This window comes from Tenrec ecaudatus, chromosome 10 (genome assembly GCF_050624435.1).
Source record: "Tenrec ecaudatus isolate mTenEca1 chromosome 10, mTenEca1.hap1, whole genome shotgun sequence".
In the NCBI taxonomy this organism is placed as follows: Eukaryota; Metazoa; Chordata; class Mammalia; order Afrosoricida; family Tenrecidae; genus Tenrec; species Tenrec ecaudatus.
Window position 1 is genome coordinate 49,470,460 of NC_134539.1, and position 16,549 is coordinate 49,487,008.

A 16,549-nucleotide genomic window follows, 5' to 3' on the forward strand; every position below is an offset into this window, starting at 1 on the left:
CAAAAATGTTAACAGTGTACCTCTCTTAGGTAGCATGAAACTCTTTTTTGTTATTTTAAAATAAAAACCATTGTTAAATGAAAAAGGGAGCACATGGGTTTAGAGGAAAGAGCATTAAGAGAATAATTCTATTTGGTGCCGACTTAGTACGTTGTAGAAATGGGCTCTTCAAGGACCTCTGCAAACAATTTCATCGTTGGGATTGGTTTTCTCTACACTGGGAACCCGAGTTCTTGGCTTTGCCACTGTTTTCACTGTGCGTCCAAAGAGTCAGTGCCGGCTCACAGGACAGGTGGCACTGCCCGGTCCCCCGGGCTTTCTAGGCTGTGGTCATCTTAAGGAGCAGACTGTAGGCCTCTTTTCCCCACAGAGCCGTAAAATGACAACCCTTTAAAGCTTAAAACTCAATAAAGATCATCAATGTCAGATAGATTTTACTCCGGTTATACAGGTGAAGAAGTCAGGGTATTGAAGAGTAGCCCTTTGGGTTGATGTTACAGCCATGGCTGCATGAATGTCCGCTCAGTGTGGCTCTCGTGAGCTCCCAGGTGGTAACGGCAGTGTGCCCAGGCTCGAGGGACTGCTGCCCTCAGGCTCTCCCCTCTGCAGTGTTGCAGGGGGTCGGCTTTGGGCACAGTTTGAGCCTGAGACCCTGATGCCTGTGGACCAGAGCTAGCTGCTGCTGCTGTGGCTGTGACCTTGCAGAGTGAATGGACCACATTTTGAGAGACAGCCTCACGTTCCTCTCACAAGAGGCTGATGGCCTCAATTGATACCTTAGGGAACTGGTTTGGATTAAAAATACCTTGCATTACCTAGTAGCTTCTATTTTTTTTTGCTTCTGATGATATGAATTGAGTCCATGACTCCAGTTGGGGAGTTACAGAGGAGCTAGCTGTCAGAGGGCTGTGTCTGGATGTGCTCAGGAAGGGTCATAGGCAGAAGAAGATTATTGTTTTAAAAAGTATAATCAGTCAAAAATTTGCAAGGTACCACAATTAAAGGAAGGTATAGCACAAATCTTACTTTGTTTTGGTAAAATCCATTGTTTGTTTTAATAAACGATGCTTTTAACTTTTGGATATGCATTCATAGGGACTATATTTCCACCCTAAGAAAAAGAAAAATTGCTTTTTTCTAATATAGCCGTTGTTCCTAATGACCAATGCAGTAACACAAAGGATAACTGGGAAATGAATGCGGAAGAGAGTAGGAACTAGAGTGGCTATTTTCCTAAATCCCTCCTGGGGGCGCTGTTTTAATACAGTACTCTGCTCAAACAGTGGCGGGATTTACCAAGGCATTTGGTAGCCCAGCTCTGGGACTACATCGTCACAACAAAAACTGGGGTGATTTTCCCGCAGTATGGGAGCCTGAAGAGGCCTGCTGGGAACAGAACTTCTAAATGGCCAATATGTCTGGAAGACTATGGTCCAAGGCCATTTTTGCTGGCTGTAAAAGGGGTCTCCAGAAGCAGAGGGAGCACACAGCTCTTCCTAAAATTGAAGGTGTTTATGCCTGAGATGAAACGGAGTTTTATTTATGCAAGAGATGAGCTTATGTGTACAAAGCAAAGAACAGGACAGTGACCGCTGGCGGCAAACCTATAAACCCAAAGTCGTGGGGAATGGACCTGGTGCCCAGGGAAACAGTAATGTGGTTTGGGCCAAATTCTGGAATTGGACACAGCATTCGTGGGTTCCTGTACCCGTCAAGGATTTAGATTTATTGAAAAGTAAATAAATAAAATTATGCATTTGTTACTTTCTTTTGTATTTTTATTTAATTATTAAATTGTTATATGCTTCACATAGAAAACAAAATACAACAAAAACCAAGGCGGTATTGAAATAGCCTCATCTAGAGACATGAGTTGGATTAGTTCCTGGAGTTGGGTGATGTGCACCCACGTGGGATGTAAGCTTGCTTGTGCCGTGATGAGCTAGTGTACCTTGCAGTTAAGAGCCTGCGAATTCGTCATGTGTTAGTGAGAATCTACAGACGGGTGCATGATCTAACACTAAGGAATGAAACCCCAAACCCTTTTACTGCTTGATGGGCAGATACTTCAGACCTTCAAAGTAGTCCTTAAAAACCACTCAGATAAAACTTGCTTATCTTTTCATGAAAAAAATTTTTTGGAAAAATTTTTAAAATTGAAAACTGTATGTCACCCAATCGGACACTCTTCTTTAACTTTTAAAAAGATTTCCCCAACACCTAATTTTTCTAAAACATTCAGGTAACACAGGAAAACTCAAAACTCTCTAATCATCTCCCCCTCCTCTTCCCCCAAATGAAGTATACCGTTCCAGACTTAGTGTAGTGTAACATACATTTTTCACCAAAGAATATGTTGGGCTTCTGCTTTGATGGCATAAATATATGTATTAGTTTCTAGCCTCTGTCATTTTACGCAATGTGTCAGTGAACATCCTTAAGTAAAGTTCTTTTTTGTTTGCTTCGTCATTTTATGGAAAAGTATGAGATGTACAAAAATGATTCTCTGCTTATTCTAACACTTGAAAATATTTTAAAGGAATAAAAACCTATAAGGGCCTCTTTAAAAACCAGGACAGAAAGATAACGGAATACACCCCCCAAGAGTTTTGTTGCTAAAGTGCCCGCGCTCACTGTGTGGTACCACACATTGCTGCTGGGAAAGGAAGATGGCCAGCACCCAAAGAAACTCCCTGGGGGGAAACCTTAAATCAGGGACAACTCCCCTTTTGACCTAAAGAAGACGAGAACCGTAGGACAGGATGTAGAGCAGTGGTTGGCTCTCAACCTCCCTCAGGCCGCGGCCCTTTCATACAGTTCCTCATGTTGTGGCGACCCACCAACCACAAAATTATTTTCGTTGCTACTTCATAATTAAGTAGAGTTCTTGGTGTTTCCTAGGATGACTTTCTGAAAGAAGAGCTGCTGGATCAGTGAGTTGAAAATACGGAAAAATGCGTCCAGGAGGGATGGAACACAGAGGCTGAGTGCAGGAGCGCTGGAGCCATTTGCCTGGTTTGAGTCATGACTTTACCACGGACTGCCTCTGTAAGTGTGAGCAAGTTACTTCTCGGTGCCTCTGTTGTCCCACCTGTAATTTCGAGATTATAATAGCACCTGTAACATGGAGTCCCTGGGTATGCGCAGCTACTGATGGAAAGGTTGGGGGTTTGAATCGAGAGGCAGCTGAGCAGAAAGGCCTGTGTGATCTACAATAGGCCACAGTCTTGAAAGCCACCCTGTGGGGTCAGTTCTGTTCTGTGGCACGTGGGCTGAAATTGACTTGATGGCAACTGGTTGTTTGGTTTTTCTATCAGAGCTTAGACTAGTGTCTGCTTGACAGGAACATATGCTGGTCAGTATCTCAAGATTTGTCCTCACAGCCGCATGCCCATGGGCCGATCTTCTCGCCACGGTCTCTAGTGAGATGCATGACCGACAGACAGAGGGACGCAGTTAGTGCACTCCTCAAGGTCGTCTTTGTTGTTTGGCGCCATCCAGTTCGTTCCAGCTCCTAGCATCCCCTTGTCCGGCAGAATGAAATGCTGCTCGAGGCTGGGCCATCCCCCCGGATTTTCTTCTGTTTGAGCCTGTCCAAGCAGCGGCTCTGCCAGCCCATCTTGTGGACGGCTGTCCTCCTTTTCGCTGCGCCACACTTTACATGATGTCCTTCTCCAGGGATTGGTCTCGCCTGCCAACTTGTCCAAAGCACGTGAGGCGACGTCTTGCCGCCCTTCCCTCTAAGGCGCATGGTGGCTGGACTGCTTCCCGGCAGATTTACTTGCTCTTTTGGCAGCCCATGGCACTTTCGGTGTTCTTCACCGGCACCATCCTTCAAAGTCGTCAGTCTGCAGTCCTCCTCATACCTAGGGGCCAGCTTTCCCGTGGACATTAGCAGCCCCGAAAGAACCTTGTACCATGTCCTGATGAGCAACTGTGGGGCTACGGGGCCCCAACAGCCGAACGGGTCCTCGGGAGCAACGGTGATTATGGAAAATAGTAAAGACAGACAGATCAACAGTGAGGCACAGGGCTTCCTTGTCTCTCTCAGGACCAAAAGAGTGCACGTGTTTTCCACGGGCATCTCTAATGGGGCTTACAGGCCTTTCAAAAGGCATCGACGTCATACAGTGAGCATATTACGTAGTCGATTGGTACTCTCATAAGCGGGTAACAATAAGCAGGCAATGAAGGGAATTGTCATCTTGACCTACTGTTAGTTGACCTCAAATGCCCCTGTGGGCCGCCGCCCCCCCACCCCCAACCCGGGAACAATCTGTGCTCCATATCTGCAAGAGCCCTCAGGAGAGTGTGCTACATTTTTAAAAAAAACATGTTATTAGGCGCTCATACAACTCTTATCACAATCCACACATACATCAATTGTGTAAAGCACATCTGTACATTCATTGTCCTCACCATTTTCAAAGCATTTGCTCTCCACTTAAGCCCTTGGCATCAGGTCCTCTTTTTTTTTCCCCTCCCTCCCTGCTCCCCCCTCTCTCATGAGTCCTTGATAATTTATAAATTATTATTTTGTCATATCTTGTCCTGTCCACCGTCTCCCTTCACCCCCTTTTCTGTTGTCCATCCCCCAGGGAGGAGGTCACATGTAGATCCTTGTAATCGGTTCCCTCTTTCCAACCCACTCTCCCTCTAACCTCCCAGTATCACCACTCACACCCCTGGTCCTGAAGGGATCATCTGCCCTGGATTCCTTGTGTTTCCAGTTCCTATCTGTACCAGTGTACAGCCAGACTTGCAAGGTAGAATTCGGATCATGCTAGTGGGGGAGGTGGGGGGGGGAAGAAGCATTTAGGAACTAGAGGAAAGTTGTATTTTTCATTGGTGCTATATCGCACCTTGACTGACTCATCTCCTCCCCTAGACCCCTCTACAAGGGGATCTCGAGTGGCCGACAAATGGGCTTGGAGTCTCCACTCTGCCCTTCCCCCTTCATTCACAATGGTAAGATTTTTTTGTTCTGATGTTGCCTTATACCTGATCCCTTCGACACCTCATGATCGCACAGGCTGGTGTGCTTCTTCCATGTGGACTTTGTTGCTTCTGAGCTAGATGGCTGCTTGTTTACCTTCAAGCCTTTAAGACCCCAGATGCTATACCTTTCATCAGCTTCCTTTGCTTATGCACCTGTTTGTCCTCAGCGATCGTATCACGGAGGTGTGCACCCAACGATATGATTTTTTGTTCTTTGATGCCTGATAACTGATCCCTTCGAAACCTTGTGATCACACCGGCTGGTGTGTTCTTCCATGTGGGCTTTGTTGCTTCTGAGCTAGATGGCCACTTGTTTATCTTCAAGCCTTTAAGACCCCAGAAGCTATATCTTTTGATAGCAGGCACCATGAGCTTTTTTCACCACATTTGCTTATTCACCCGCTTTGTCTTCAACGGTTGTGTCGGGAGGGTGAGCATCATAGAATACCAATTTAATAGAAGAAAGTATTCTTGCATTGAGGGAGTAGGTGAGAGGAAGCCAAATGTCCTTCTGCTACCTTAATACTAAAATTATAAATATAGGCACATAGATCTATTTCCCCATCCTCATATATAAATGTATTTGCATATATATATGTTTTTATCTAGACCTCTATAAATGCCCTTTGCCTCCCAGCTCTTTCCTCTATTTCCCTTGACTCTCCTCCTTTCCCACGATCATGTTCCGTCCCCACCTGGGTTTCAGCAATACCCTTTCATTACATTACCCTTGATCATTCCCTACCAGGCCTCCCACACCCACCTCACCACCAATTTGGATCACTTGTTGTTCCCTTGTCCCTGGGTTTGTTAACACCACTTCCTTTCCCACCACCTCCTCCAATCCCATTTCCCTCCGGAACTCTTGGTCCCGTTGTTTTCCCTCCAGATTGTCCTTCCAGCCTATCTTATTTAGACAGACCTGCGGAGATAATAACATGCACAAAAACAAGACAGAGCAAAACCAAGCAACAATATACAATAAAAAAACAACAACAAACCACTGACAACAAAACAAACACAATAAGAAAGAAAAGCTTGTAGTTAGTTCAAGGATCGTTCATTGGCCCTTAGGAGTGTTTTCCAGTCCAGTCTGTTGGGGCACCACGCCCTGGCCCCAAAGTCTACCTTCAGCATTCCCTGGGGACCTTGCCGCTCCATTCCCTTGCTATTCCGCTGCACTCCCCCAATGCTTTGCCTCTGTGTGGTGGGATCAGGTCAGGTTCAATTCCCATACTGTGTCTCTGGTGCTATCCCCTGCAGGGCCATGGGTCAGTGAGGGATGTCATGTCTCATAGTGGGGCTGGCCATGTTGTCTTCTCTGTGGACTGGCTGCTCTAATTGGGGCATCGTCTTCAGGGCATTGTGGGCCAGGATGTGCTTCACTCTCTCCTCCTCCCCGTTCATCTGCTTCAGTGTGCTCCGATCAGATATGTCCCTCTCCCAGAGCTGCAAATTCAGTGCCGTCTTTTGAATTAAATTCTTCTGGGGGGAGGGGCAGGCGTCTACTTAATATTTGGTACTGGGGCCATCCCCCCAGAGTTTGCTACATTTTACGGAGGGCTATAGAGCCTGATGGCTCCTAGCTACAGACAACCTTCAGGCATAGTAAATCATGTTTTATGGTAGCTCCTTTCCGACTGCTCCTTCATGGAAGGCTATTGAGGGTGGGTGGGTGTGGGTATCTTCAGCCTGGAGAATGTGTGTTTGAGGGCATTTCTATCTCAGAACAATGGAGATGTTCCTTCAAATAGAGCCAATTTTCCAGACCCGTGGTGGTTGTGGGTGTAAGACTAAGGCCAGATGCACTTTACCACAACTACGTCTGATCCTTCTCAGTTGCATGACATCCTGTTAGCTTCCTAACATGCCCTGATCATAAATATTGCCTGTGATTTCTGTGTAGCCATTGCAGTGGATATTAGAACCTAGTTATAAAGGTAGAGAATACTGGTTAAGACAGCACATGAGTGCCGTGGAATGGTTAGGATATCTTTTCTTCCTTTTTCCTGACCCTCTATGTTTCCACATCTCTGTTCCAACTGAGTTGCTTTCCTGATGGAGTCCAAAGGAAGTGAGCCGAAGCCTTGCCAGCCTTGCTTCTAAGAGCCTTCTGGTTGTATTTCATCGCAGAATAATTTGTTCATTTTTTGGGGGGGGTGCTGAATTAGGTGTGTTTTATGGTATGTGAGGTGTTTCAATAAATTTATTAAAAACAAATGTTTGAGTAAGGAAATGAATATACAGAAAAATGCACACAGTTGTGTTTTTTCAAACTACCACAAAATGCATATATGTGTGTGCATGTGATATAATTATCTGAGCACAGATAAGTATGGAAGGACACATTCCAGTTTGCCAGTATAGAACCCCTAGACAGGAGTGCTCAGGTAGTGAGAGGGGTAATGAGGGGCAGAGAAAGCATCAGTGTAGTATAGGAAAAAGAAGACAGATTGAAAAGAACTCATCATGTGTCATCATGTAAATAGTTCAGCAAGTCCATGTGTATTTGTGCACATATGTAATTCCACTACACAGATACATGTATAACACTGCTCTGGGCTATGTCAAGATTACCACTTAAAAACGAACAAAAAACTCTTGACACCTTTGCCTGGTTGTGACAATTTCCAACAGTTCCATTAGAAAGGCTGGGAGAGGAGAGTGTCCTTTGGACCTGGAGCCCCTGCGCTGAGCTCCTTCTAGACCTAGGGAGACACTAACGGCTGCCCACATAGAGATTGCCCAGGGATGGCGAGCTTACTCATGTCGGGAAGAAACAAGGCCCTCCCCCAGTGCCCACAGAAGGGAGGGCGTGCTTCTGTCCTGGAGTTGGCACCGGAATTGGGACTTCTAAGCTCCTACACCGTCGGATGATACCTCTGTCTTTAAAGCTGTCCACTGTGGTATTGCTAAGGGTTCTGAAAGCCCTGTCGGACAGACTGCCTTGTTCACCATCACGGTGCCCACGTAGCATCTCCTTGGATACAAGGACTCACCTCTGAGCCAATGAAATGTGGTAGTGAGCCCATGCTCATGAAATTCGCTGGACCTACCATGCTCTCCGTCATCCTGAAGGACCTGGCTTGTTACAACGAAGAAATGACCTTGCAAAGACACCATTATGCCACCAGGTGGTAATACCTTGCAGGAAACCATGCGCCCTAAACTAGCACCCACTATACGGTGCTGTTTCTCCCATAGCCAGGACTCGTGGATCAAGAATCAAGAGTCGGAAATAAGAGTGCTTAGTAGGTGCGTGCAAACCATGTGTGCATCCCAGCTGCATGATTTAGACTAGCCAAATGCATGAAAAGTAGTTCAGAAGCTCCCCCAAGGACTTGGAACCTGGTGGAGAGAATGGGGTTTTCATAAAAGTTCAATAAAGTTATGAATTCCCAGAAAATGAAAAAGGCTAGAATATTGGACCTTCAGATATTTCTCCCATTTTCAGGGTTTTTAACTGCATATCATGGAGTCTCTGATATTCAGTAATATATGAACAAAGCCTAACAATCTTAGGTTCCTTACATTCATTGTTTCCCCTTAATGTATATTCATTGATGTTGATTCATTGATTAAACACCTTCCATCATAATTTCTTATTTATTCATTTCTTATATTCATAAGATTATCTTTATATTAATATGAGTTCTTGATGACTTGAATGAGTTCAAAGATCTCTTCATATTTTTTAAACTCAGTTTCTCCTTAGCCTGATTTTTATTTTTTATCTTTGGCAACTGTCAGCTAAGCATTGGACTCTGTCTAAGGCCTTTTCACATAACCGTAAATTCATAGGGGTTTCCTTAATGGTCATTCTCTGATATTGGTTATGTTGAATTTTGTATAAAGTTCTTCCCATTTCCTACTTGAATGATATTTTTGGAAAGATTTTCTTTTTTTTTTTTTTTAAGATTTTCATATTCTTTATATTCATAAGGTTTTTGTCAAAATGAAAACCTTTCCAAATTTTCCCACATTCCTTACATTTAAAAAGTTTTATGTTACTATGAATTAAAAAATTCGTCATGGCCTATCCCCATTCCCTACATTTATAGGTTTATTTTTCATAAGTCTGAATTTCCTGTGTCTGCTTATCTATCTGCCCCATATTTCTTAACATTCACTGGAATGATCTCTAGTGTGACCATTTCTGTGTATTTGTAAAGTCTCTGCCAAAACTAAACCCCGTTGCACATCGCAGGTACTGGTTTTATTCCCTTGTACATTTTCAGATACAGAACAGGTTCATGAGTTTCAAACACTTTCCGCATTCTTTACGCACGTGCATGAAGTTTCCCACTAGTATGACTTTTCTCGTGTTTGATCAGATCTGGGCCATCATTAATTCCTCACATCTGTAAATACTTTCTCTATTAGGAATTCTGCCACATGGGGTGCTCGAATGACCCAGGGGGGGCTGCATAAGCAGATGGCTCCACTTTATCCTGGATATGGGCTGGAGTACAATTTTTAATTGACAATGGGGTTCTGATTAATTTTTCCCCTAAAATGGGGGCTGAGGCCAAATAAGTTTGGGAAACTCTGGTCTAAAACATTTTTTTTTTCCTTGAGATAATGTTTTTGTGTCATGCGTGTCCTCCAAGCATTATAACCATCCAGGGCTCCTCCTCTTGCTCAAACGCAGGCTGAAAACTGGAGTGTCCATGCTTCTCCACCACCACAGCCTTGTGTGAGTCCTTCTGAACGGGCCACAGAGAAAAGGCTTCAGCCACATTGATGAATGTAACCAATTTATGAGCCACTGTGGTTTTAGAAAAACAAAAAGTGGGCAGTGTTCCTTGAGTCTTCCTCTCCTGGAGAAGCACCGAGGCAGAGACCCAAACAGCTGGACAAGCAAAGCCCACAAGGGCAAAGGAAGAGGAACCAGGGAAACTAGTTAATTCAACAGAGTTAAATTAAAGCAACATATTCCAAGGCCACCCAAGCCTGAATGTCTAGACACCGGCCAGAATATATTCTTAATAAATTGATATTCATTAAATTTTAAATTGAGTTAAAATTTTCCCTATATGGTCAAGAGTGCAATTCATGAATATGAGTATACATTGATAAAAATATGAATACATTCTTTTTAAGGAATACATTGATATTCATTAAATTTTAAACTAGGTTCTAAAATGTCCTAATATGGTCAAGAACATAGCTCATGAATATGAATATAAACTTTAAAAATTGTTCATGAATATATTCATACTCATTAATTTTTAAATTGTGTTAAAAAGTTTTCCCAATAGGGGAAAGAAAAATATATTCATGAATATATTCATAAGGAGAATATATTCATGAATATAATCATTATAAGAATATGTTTATATTCATTGAATATATTCAAGAGGGATATATTCATAACCTATTCTACAAATCCTTGCTTTTCACCAAACCGTTCTTAAAGTTATGTGATGAAGCAAAGTGATAAAAATTTTTATACTAGAATTTCATTAAAACTTACAAAAAGTGAAATTTGGGGGGATAAAATAGTAAATTTGGTATATTTATTTAATTAATCCATTGACTAATTGGCTCCCAGTGAATAGTTTTTGAATAATTGATTTAGAGACCATTCTCAGCATGAGATGAACCATTATTTTTAATTTTTACGCTGTCCGTTGCCTTGCTTCACCCATCATTGTTTATTATAGCATTTACCCTGGAAGAACCAATACAGGAAAGGCAGCATTAAAACAGGTAGGCTCCTTGAGCGCTTGATAAAGGTGGGTTCACAACACCAGGTAGTTACAGCACCCAGTTGAAGGGGGTGTGCCAGGCCTTGCGTGACAGACAGCAAGGAACAAAGTAGGCAGAGTAGTGACGACCGTTTTCATCACTCTTCAATTTTCTTAGGTTCCTTTCTAGTTGTTACACACCGTCTAGAGCAATGGTTCTCAACCTGTGCGTCACGACCCCTTTGGGAGTCGAACGACCCTTTCACAGGGGTTGCCCGATTCATCGCAGTAGCTAGTTGACGGTCATGAAGTAGCAACAAGAGGAACTGTGTTCCAGGGTGGCGGCCTGAGGAAGGTTGAGAACCACTGCCCTAGAGGCAGCCACTCTTAAAATTGCTATACTATTGTTTTGTTTGTTCTTGAGATTAATGTACATCAGGTACAAAATGTGTACTCTGCTCGGCTTCTTTCACTCAACATAAACTATTTCTGAAGTTTGTCATAGTTATGTATGTCAGTAGTATATTCTGTTTCTTGAAATTGTTGTCCATGTATGAACACACAAGTAAGTTTTAATCCAGTCTTCTGATTTGGGGTTGTTTCTAGCTTTTGGTGACAGTAAAGTTTTCGTGTGCTAGGACACAGTATGAAAGGGGGAAAGGATGTCATTCATGCTGGTGGAGGCTGAGCAACAACATGAGGGAGCCTCTCCAGGAGAAGGGTGGACACAGTAGCTGCAACGGGCTCAGACATCTCCGCCTAGACACGGCGCAGGGCCAGGCTGTGTTTCCTTCTGGTGTGTGTAGGATTGCCGAGTCAGAATCAACTCAGTGACGCCTAACACAGCAGAGCTACTCACGGTCTCACGCATTTTTGTGGACATATATATGCTTATGTATCAGGGGCTCGTTTTTTGATGAAAGGATGATCAATTATTGTGTAGTAAGTGCCTACTAGTTACTTAATAGCACACCTGTGCTTTTAGACAAATATGCTGGTAAAAAGTTTAGTGACAAAATAGAGACCAATTAAATAGGAATATAACTTTAAAAGCTATCTGCTATTTATGAATAAATTAAGATATGGAATAAAGCAATTCAAATAGAGTCAGCTCAGAATGAGTCTTGTAAACCTCTTAGGGACCTGGACCTTATCTTCTGAGTCAAGATACTGTATTATCTACTATCATGCTTTCTGTAAAACTGGTGTGGAGATGGTTGTTAGAGTATGCATGGGCAGTAACGACCTCCCTCTGCTTCACAGTGGGGAAGGAGAGGGGCTTCAGCACCACATTAGCCCCTGGCTGATACTTTGAGGCAGCTAGGCCTCCACGCCCTAACCTTCTATACCAATTCTCACACCAACCGTCCATTCCTGTATCACCCTCTCCACTCAGCTGGATTTACCAATTCATTGCGAAAGCCACACAGACTGACTCACTTGGTACCCAGCAGAATGGCAAATTGACCAATCCCACATTAGACTTCTAAGATTTTACAATTACAATTAGGCCTCTTAACAATAACTCCTATCTGAGGCCTGTCAGCAGCATCTTCCCCTAGCTTCGGACCCATCAGGGAAAAGTCATTGTGTGGGACTTAACAAAACCCATGGCTAGAAGAGAGGCACATGAAATCGGTCTCTGGACCAAACCTTCTCCTCGAACATTCTCAGCACCATCAGGAGGGACGATGCCACTTACATCGGATTGCCAACACTCAGAGGGGTTGCCCATAAGGCACATGGTTTACTTTTGCCCTCTGATAGTGTTTCCATATCTGGCGCTGATTATATGCTGATTAAAGAAGTTGATCATTTTCTTTTTTTAAGTTTATCGTTTTCTTTTGTTGCTTTGTTCCGCGCTTGGAGCTGAGTTTCATCTACGTACCATTTGCAAATGATGGAAATGTCAACCTGGAGGAAGCGGGGTTCCCATGTGAGTTCTCACTGCATCTTGGTATTTCTTTGCAAAGAAACTGATGCTTCAGACCATTTGCTACTTGAGACTTCGCACCTCAGGCGTTTTCACAGCCTCATTCCACCCTGAGCAGATTGAAGCTCTCAGTAGCTTGAATGTCACCCGCCCAGAGGCATCTTCCCAAATACAACCCAGACCTCCCAATCCTTTTATGAAAAAGAAACCAGGGACACATCTTAGAGGCATGAAAATAGATCCAAATAAATTGTTCTATCGTTCTGATGTTTGTAAGAAAAATGCTGTTGAATGCTTAAGTCCTTCCTTAACTTTCCCACTTGAGGTAGTTAGTTTATTGTGTCATCCTGGCCAATAAACACATGTGGGGTTAATTGAACGTGGGGTTAATTGAACGGTGGAGAGATAAATGGCTCTGTGAGTCTCACCTTTCTAGTTTTCTGGTCTCTTGCTTTCTGTTGGTTGGACCAGGGAGCAGCTGCCTTAGCCAGTTCCCTGCTTCAGCTGACAAGGCTCACTTCCTGCAAGACATTCCTGAGAAGAAGCCACATGGACGTACCCTGATGCAGCCCTGGGTGCTGGAGCAGTCGTGTGGAGACCCCTGTCAGTGCTGAGATGCTTACACATTCATTGACTCGACTTTGCTCCTGCAGTCGGCATCATAGTGTCTGTTTTGTGAGATGGAGGAGGACTTTGTGGATTGGTGTCTGACATATGGGTTAATGTTGGACTTGTGGGTTGGGCAGCACTGGGTTGTGATGTTTTCTTGATGTGCACTTGCCCTTTATATAAAACTCTCTCTTGTACATAAGAGTTTCTATGGATTTGTTTCTCTAAAGTACCCAGACTAACACACCACTAAACCGAGTACTTTCTATGGTCAGTACTTATGTCTGATTTTTATTTGCTATGCTGTACTGTCTGGTACAAATTTGTTACTATGCATGCCTCATGTACATTTAATGAATATTGAAATACATGTATTCGAAATGCTTCATTATGAATTGGTGTCATAATTAAGAGACTGATGGAAATGCAAAGTCATTGGAGAATAGGGATTTTTACAATGTTTACATTTCCTACGATAGTTCTGTTGTTTGTCAACTAACTAGTTAAAGCACGTGGTTGTTGTTCGTGTCTTCATTGCCTTAATGAAGTTGTCTTCTTTTTCTTTGTGTTCTTTCTCTGTGAGCACTGACAGCCTCCCCCCACTTATACAGTAGAGTTGATTCATTCCTTTGCCGCCCCTGCTCAGGAGCTTCCTTTTACTGTAAAACAGGGGAAATGTTCAGTGGCTTGAAAAGCTTTCAGATTTTTTTACTGCTGCCTGTGAAGCCATTGTCAGACCCCAGTTGGCCCTCAGAGACCGCAGGTCACCCTTTCCATTTCACTGGCGAGGAGCCTGGAGTCCTCGCCATAGCCCTTGTTTGTTTTATACTGTAGGCGTGCCTCGCTCGACTCAAAACCCAGCGGGAATAGATCTATGCAGTGCGATCAGGGGGACTAAACATAGTGCTTAGACATCATATGTGTCAAAACATTCATGTTGAATCAATATATGAATTAATATTTGTGAAGAGACAGGCTCAAAGTCATGTGATAATTTATTTGATGGACAGCCCACAGCTACTAAAGGTTTGCCATCTATTCCACCAGCCTGAGAGTGCCACCAAAATACCAACCTCAGTGCCATCGAGTCGATACCAACTCAGAGCTACTGTGAGAAGGATTTCGTTTCCCAAGCCCATGTCACGTTCTGCGCCTTACGCATTTCTGTGTTGGGCTTTCCACCCAAAGAGGCTTTCCGTGCAGCCAAGCAGCCGACCAAGGAAACAGCAGAAGACGCGTTGCCCTCATTTTTGCCAGGAAATTTTCTTAAAAGACACCTTTCCACTTTCAAAAGCAAGGTAACCTCGAGTCTTTGGAAAGAAAATGATTTTCCCTAACTGCAGTCTTAATTTTAATTACTTCACTTAAATATATGCATCTGGGTATTTGCTGTGAAATCGGAATTCACACGACAACAGGGAATGGGGAAATGTATGAAAAGACCAGAACAAGGCGAATTGCTGTCACCGCAGGCATGGATTTGCTTGCTCTATAGGCTGTTTAATAAAATGTGTGTTTTTTGCGTATTGCCATTTCCAAAACTTGACGTGTAGGGAGCAGAAAATGCAAGTACACAGAAGTGCGTCCATTCCCTTGAAACCGGGCACTTTAGCGACTGGGATCTACAGGCTGTCAAGTCTGTAGATGCAGACCGCCCCAACTTTCCCCCACACAGTGCCTGGTGCCCGCAGACCTTTGGCTTAGCAGCGAGCGCCCCACCACTGCACCACCAGGCAAAGCGTCATTGGTGCCAGTTCTTTGGAACTTCATGTTGTTTGATTGCATGTTGTTGATGTAGCGCTTTATTACATTTTTCCTCCTCTTAAAGGATAGCTCTTACAATACCAAATAAGAAGAGTATTCTTGAGTTAGTAATCAAAATTATTCCGAGGCCAGTCAATTTATACAATATTGATGATCTGGAAGAGAGTGCAATTTGTGGAGCAAACATTGTGATTGTTGGATAGTGTATGTTTCTGCGATACTGAATTAAAAATTTCCAGAGTTATATACCCTTTCTTGTCTGAACACTCTTCTGCCTGTTACCCTCGCCTGGTTCATCATTACCATTCTTTTCGTATCGACTCAGTTGGCCGCCTTCTAGGGAGCGTTCCTTGACTTCAGGCAGCCTAGGTTTGCGCCCGTTTTCTGTGTAGCTTATCGCTCGCTCCCCAGCATGCTCCTGGTCTGGTTCTCTGCTGTCATTTTGGGGGAGCGGTGCTCTGCCACACTGTGCGCGCCGTGAGGACAAGCGGTGAATCGCTTTGTGTAGTACTGAGCATTCGGTGCTTTCGCGTAGTGATTGTGACCCAGTCATCTGTGATAGGTGTTTTTGGAATGAATTGATGATTTCTGCATCTTTAAAAAGTGTTTTCAGTGAATGCACAAATGCGCTTGACACAATTGATGTATGTGTGGTTGTGATAAGAGTTGTATGAGCCCCTAATAAAATGATTAAAAATAAAATAAATGTTTTATAAACCAGACAACAAGTTGGCTTCGCTGGTGAAGAATGTCTACTTTGAACATAGTGCCTTCTTAAGATCTGCCTATCTTGAGGGAGCTCCAAAAATTTCATGGCAAAATTCCATTATCTTTTAATTCCATTTTTCCTTGAACTTTTTGAATCTCCCTTTTATTTTATATGGGACCCATTTGACAACAGGGATACAAAAGATTATCTAGAAAGCCTAGGGTGGTGGGGGCTTGATTTTTTGTTAGTGAGGGAGGAAGACTTCAGAAAAAGGGTGAGAACGGCCACGTGAACTTGAGGAGCGAGCGCATCACTATTGTCACGGAATTATACGCATGCTTATTACTGAATTGGCGAGTGTTCTGTGTATATTCTCAATAACAGCAAAAATAAGAAAAACGACTAAAAATGTTTCATAACATAATACGAACCATCTGTGTAACGGGATTTGTAATAGAGTTTTAGTTTTCTGGCGTTTTAAGGCAAAAATTCAAGATGGCAATGAAAGTAACTTAGTTATATTACTTGATAAATATGTATAGTCATGAATTAAGTTTGTGGGGTGCAGAGAGAGTTAATTCATTATCTTTAAAAAGTATCCATCGTGTCAGCCTTGAGAACTCTCCACAGTTGTTACCTACCTGGGCTGACTGCCAGATGTTTATTTGTTAAGAATACTGCACATGATTTAGACAGTGGCCGGTCAGATCCCGAGTCTTTGGCCAAGGTGAGCCTTTCACTGTCCTCACAGCCTGCTTTTCTGTGCTCCGACATTTGCAGCGGGAACAGTGAGGGAGAGAACTGCTTAACGGGGTTTCAGAAGTAGACCCTATTGTTTTTGTGGGC

At 43.4% G+C, this 16,549-nt stretch overlaps 1 protein-coding gene across 2 annotated transcripts in view; it reads left to right on the forward strand.

Moving 5' to 3' along the window:
- Positions 1 to 16,549, forward strand: part of KIAA1958 (KIAA1958 ortholog) — a 171,141-nt gene that overhangs the window by 47,392 nt on the left and 107,200 nt on the right. For both annotated transcript variants that reach the window (XM_075560328.1, XM_075560327.1), the window contains exon 2: positions 2,902 to 3,048. The gene's annotated coding sequence lies outside the window, so the exon portion shown is untranslated. The remainder of the gene's footprint in view (positions 1 to 2,901; positions 3,049 to 16,549) is intronic.